Source organism: Centruroides sculpturatus, unplaced genomic scaffold, assembly GCF_000671375.1.
Source record: "Centruroides sculpturatus isolate CEXI.00-Female unplaced genomic scaffold, Cexi_2.0 scaffold96, whole genome shotgun sequence".
NCBI lineage: Eukaryota > Metazoa > Arthropoda > Arachnida > Scorpiones > Buthidae > Centruroides > Centruroides sculpturatus.
This window is the reverse complement of record NW_019384376.1, coordinates 46,854-52,880: the sequence shown is the minus strand read 5'-3', so window position 1 is coordinate 52,880 and position 6,027 is coordinate 46,854.

Here is a 6,027-nt window from a genome sequence, read left to right as displayed (position 1 = left end):
TCTCATTTATAACTCTTATTGTAATAGAAATCTGGGTCCTGTCCGTCAGAAAGTCTTTCAATGTTTCTTACATTATCTCAGTTTTGGAAAGTGTTTTTCCTTGTAGAGTTTTGTAGAGACTGAAATAAGTGAAAGTTAAAGGGAGCAAAATCAGGGAAATATGATGGATGCTCTTCATTAATTAATCTCTGTATGACAAATGATACACGAAGACGTGCATTGGTGGAATGAACATTTTTTGTATGGCTTAATAAAGGCAACTTTTGAGCAAGTTAAATTTATTATTGAATATAGTGTCATAAACTGTAGTTTATGATATTAAAATAGGCTCTAAATATTAGTTTTTAAAAAAAAAAAAACACATTATCAAATTTTACCATGCAGCTAACACGTTGTGTTCATTGGATCAGAATGGACTATGAGATAAGATCAAATTTAGACGTACTAAATAATTATGTTTATTCGAACAAAGCGTTATTAACATATGAGGACTCTTTTATGATGAACATCATTTTAAGATAAAGCATAGAAAATAGCGAAGATAACGAATTTATAGATAACAAGAATAACTTAACATTTATCGTCTAATATTATTCTCTTATCATCTATCAAATGTTTATTACTGTCTGGTCAAAAGATGGATTGGTATGGAACGTAATTAACAAAGTGACTCTCGTTTAATATGAGCCGTAATTAAATAGTTGGTGTCTTGTTTATTTCGAAAGCCTTATGGTCAACACTTTATGAGTACAATCGAATAAAGATATATATACAGAATATATATATACATAATACAATACATTAGTAATACCAAACGAACTGCCACATTTTTATCGGGTTGTATTAAGATAATTAATAATAAGAAAGAAAGCAATTTGGCTAGTGATCCGCTACTGATGTTGTCATTATTGATTATTTTTAAATTAGGCCCACCAGCGGCCAAGCGGTTCCGTTCTCTGAACACTGGGTTCGCACCTTGCCAGTGGCGTACCGTAGTGGGGGCGGCAGGGGCGGCCCGCCCCGGGCGGAACTTTTTAGGGGGCGACAAAATTACCTTTTCGGGGGCGGAAAAATTTCACAATAAATAATAATAATATCTTGTAAAAATTTGAAACATCCTAATCTATACTTGCATCGCGCCTACGATAGTGCTATCCACCGGACAGTCCTGGAATCGGCTCGCCGGGTGAACTAGTAACTTTTTCATCCGAGGAATTCCTGCGTAACCTGTTGACCTTTTTTTATTGCTTGTACGATTCATTCGCGTTCATATACACCACTAATATCCAATAGAACTATTTTAAACAGGTCGCTGCACTACCACCGAATTTTTCATTGCTTGTTCTGTGACAAAACTGAATTTTGGTCTTTTAAATTGAAATACCTAAATAAGGGGGGCGAAATTTTCCTCCGCCCCGGGCGGCTGACACCCACGGTACGCCACTGCACCTTGCCAAGATGGGCTGACCACGTGGAGTTTTCCGGATTTCCTCCACGTCTGTAACTCCTGAATAGGGGCAGTTACCCTTAAAAAGACCTTTCGGAAGGCATTTCCCCTAGGCAGATCGTCCATTGGGTTGCTGTAAAATTAAGCAATCAAACTAGCTTTGAGTTTTATCTGAGTTTATGCTAAAAATCAAATTAACTGTTCTTTATTAAACGCTAATTTAAACGTTAATTTCATAGGAAAACAACTTAATAATGGGCTCGAATTATCCAACAGTTCGAATAAATAAGATTCGACTTCATTTTAAAACACGAAACTGGATGCATTATCTGAAAAACACATGAAATATTGAATACAGAGAATAGAAAATAACAAACAAGTCGTATTTGCCAAAACACGTTTGGAGCAAGGTATTCTTCAATCGGTACTGTACATTTATAAGTAAATCCTAAAATATAAATATGTGATGACATCCAACAGAAAGAAATGAAACGGAAGATACTATTGTTCTTAATCTCATCTTCATTATTAATTTGTATAACGTAACTCTCACATTGTATGTGAGCGCTAAATTAATAATGAAACGTCATTGTTTATACACGCGTTTTTTTAAACTCTTTCCTCCCTGTGAGCGCTGAGTGCCTCTTTTTAGCAAGCCTATTATGGGTTCGGCCAGGCCAAGTCCGCAACAAGATGGCCGGTTGGTAAGGGACAGGGCCAACATATCCGGAAGGACAACCCCCAAAAATATCCACACGCATAACAAATAATAGCAGAAAATACAAAAAGAGGCGTAAAAATTTCTCAGAATAACAGAAAAACACAGCGGAAATAATAATAAATTATTTGCGACTTAAGATAGATGTTTTACTCTTCAGACTCTATACAAGAAAAAAGAAGCTTGAAAAATTGTTTATCAACAATTTTATTCTTTTTCTGCCCTTCGTTAACATATCTCAATTTTATTACACTTCTTATTTAATAATATAAAAGCCACTGTCTGTGTGTATGAATTCCTTATAACTGCTACAATTTTTGTCCAATCCACATGAAATGTTGGCTATATTTGTTTTTATGTTCTGACGGAAAGTATATGCTACTTATTTTGCCGAAATATTAGCTACAGAATAAACTTTTTATCAGTTTTAGATCGGTGATCGCACTTACGTTGTCAGTGACCTCATTTAGTTCGTGCTTGAGGACGGAATTTCCATTAAGTTGCATTTAAAAATATTTTGGCAAATGGCGTATTTTAAACTTACTTCATTAAGTTTAAACTTTAAAAATAGATAGCAGTATTGTGTCACTTTTATACCAAACTTTTTAAAAATTATTTTCATAGTGACCACGTGACATTCTATTATTCAATCGAAAGTAACAATGTAACGAGCCTGTTACTTAGTGTTATCGATCATCTAACTAACGCAAATACAATTAATCTTTGTTTCGTAAATGTGGAATTAAAAAACTCACTATTATGTGTAAAAATACATGCTTAAAGGAAGGCGAAAAATAAAATCGATCAGGCAAATTCTAGAGACTCGAAGTTAGACTTCAGCAGCATTGAGTAAGAATAATTTGCCAAAGACCTTAATTTATAGAAATATCAGTAACTCTTCTGGAATTTCTTGAAATCTGTATTCGTCTCAATTCTTCAATCTCTACTTTCTCATAGAAAGTATTCCGTCACGTTGAGGAGAGAATTTCTAGTTTTCTAATATTAAAGTATTTAGACATTCTTTTACATATAAGTAACAATTCTAAATTTTTGTTTTATATAAAAGTCTTCTTTACATTCTTCAAAACAAACTATATAATTATGTTATTTTAAAAACTATTGATTTAAGAAATCGAAACTAGAAAATATTGTGGTTGCACTGTTGTTTATGCAAGGCTTCAGTTTGATGTTTCACATATACAACCACTTTTTATAACACCAGTTTATTTTTAATAATACAAATATTTCATAATTTTTTGAAATACATTTACGACATATAGTCTATATTTGGTGTTAAATGTTAAAATAATTCATTGTTTTGCAGAAAATGCATCATTTGGAACAACAGGACATTGTTAGAACGTTACCTTATTTTGGTATCTCTTGTCATTTTTATTTCTTTTCTTGTCATGGTTGGTNTATAAATGTATAAAAAATTTGTTATAATATTTTATATTTTCCATCATAAAAATTTTACCAAACTCTGATGACCAGATGGCCGAAGTGTTTAGGTGTCGGCCAGCTGTTTTGGAGACATGAACAAATCTGAATGGTCGAAAAACCCTATGAATTTTTCGAGAGGTGGTTGGCCTTGTACCTCACTTTCTATTGTGGGCCTGGCATCTATACTACTATATAAAGAGACAACGTATTTTTCGTTTGTGACCACTAACCGTGAAAACTACTGAACCAATCATTACCAAATTTTAACTGTAGCATTTTTATGATCCCCGGAATGTTTACCACTAATCAAACCTGCAGATTTTTTGTTAACGAAATAAAACTACAATAGATTTTTCATCTAGGGTTAAGGCTTTTATATATCTATATCTATACTACTATATAAAGAGACAACGTATTTTTCGTTTGTGACCACTAACCGTGAAAACTGCTGAACCAATCGTTACCAAATTTTAACTGTAGCATTTTTATGATCCCCGGAATGTTTACCACTAATCAAACCTGCAGATTTTTTATTAACGAAATAAAACTACAATAGATTTTTCATCTAGGGTTAAGGCTTTTATGTCCAACAGATGGCGCTACGAGTATGACGCCCTAAGTTTGCTTTTCTGTCAGTATGAACTAATGCAGATCATCTTCTATCTATCTATATAAATAAAAATGTAACGTTCGTTTGTTCCTACCAATTCCTTTGAAATTTTCACACAACGCTGCATTCGAATACGCACGTGTTTTTATATAATATACATGTCTAAATTCCCCCCACTGGGGGGAGATGAACAAGATTAAGGCTTACCGTAGAGAACTCTGCTTCTATTTCTACTATTTTAGATGCGGTTTTTTGCGTTTTTTATTGAGTTTTAATAGAGTATGTCAACAGAATATACACTAAAAAAGGATTTTTCAATATTCCCCCGTGGGAAAGAGGGACAGGATTAAGGCTTATCTTGAAAAACTTGGCTTCTATTATACTATTTTAGATGCGGGTTTTTGCGTTTTTGATTGCGTTTTAATAGGGTACGCCAAGAGAATGTACACTAAGAAGAGATTTTTCGAAAAATTCCTCCCTACACGGGGGAAGTGTTATACATTTATAATAGATACATTTTGAGCCACAACAACGTGTAGCGGGGTCTGCTAGTGTAAATATATCAGAAAACCTTACCTTAATATAGTTTATATATATATAGGCCTATATATTTATATTTATATAAATATTTAAATTTCAAGATCATTATTTGCAATTATTTAGATGAGATGCTCGACGTCAACTGATTTATTCGAAGACCTTCGTGAAAGAATATATTAACTCACTATTTGAAGAGTTCGGGATAAACTACCCTGAAGTTTTGAATTTTCCTATATTCAGATCTGTTTATATATGATTAATTATATAAGAAGCTGATAGATTAATTTATGGGAAATTATATGTCATGAGTTTGGAAATCATGTCAGTCTTATATGTATAGAAAATCAACAATAGACTGAGTTAGCTTGTTTTAGTCCCAAAGATTTTCATTTATTCTATTATGTTCAACATGTTTGTGTACATGTATGTATTTTAGATAATTTATTTTATATCCCTGCTGTTGAAAATACAAAGAAAGATGTATTTTTGCGTATTCGAACTAAGATTAGAAAAAGTAACTAAACAATTGTCAAAGAGAAAAATATTTTACAATAAATTTTTGTTATAGATTATTAGCTCTAGTACACACGATAGTAACACAGCAGCTTCCGTTACGTTATTTTAGAACGTAAACTTTAGCAAATAATAAACTTTGGGTTTTATATTAATACGCATTGTTAAATTGAGTGTCGTGTATCCATTGACTACGAAGAAGTCATCAAGTTTAAGTAAAGTGATCTCACTAAAATAAATCATAACAAATATAAAAGCATGCAAATAAATCTATTTTACCTATTTTCAAATTTTAAACCACTAATAATGAAAAAGTTGCATGTGATGAATAGAACAACCACTTTTGCAGTGATTCCGTTCATCCCCGAATTCAAAATCGTTACTTCTCAGAAAGAAATCAATCATTGTAAAAAAACGCATTTAAAAAAGTTTGATTTCAATGAAAATTTAATTAAATAATATTAGGCCAATACCATAATGCAATTTTTAAATGTTACCGGAAAAGTTAAACAAGTCGTCACTAAATATGTTTTATGTATAATTCAATTGTATCCGAGTTAAAAAGTTTGTATTTTGCATTTGTATTAAATTTCAAATTCATTAATATTCTTAAAAGCTATTTTTGAATTCAAAAATAGCTATTAAAAGCATTAATTTAAAAATAGGACGAAAATCAAATAATTGCAATTCAAATACGTTTTAATATTATTTTCAATTTACAATATTTTCTTTACATATAAATTTATTAAAACTATT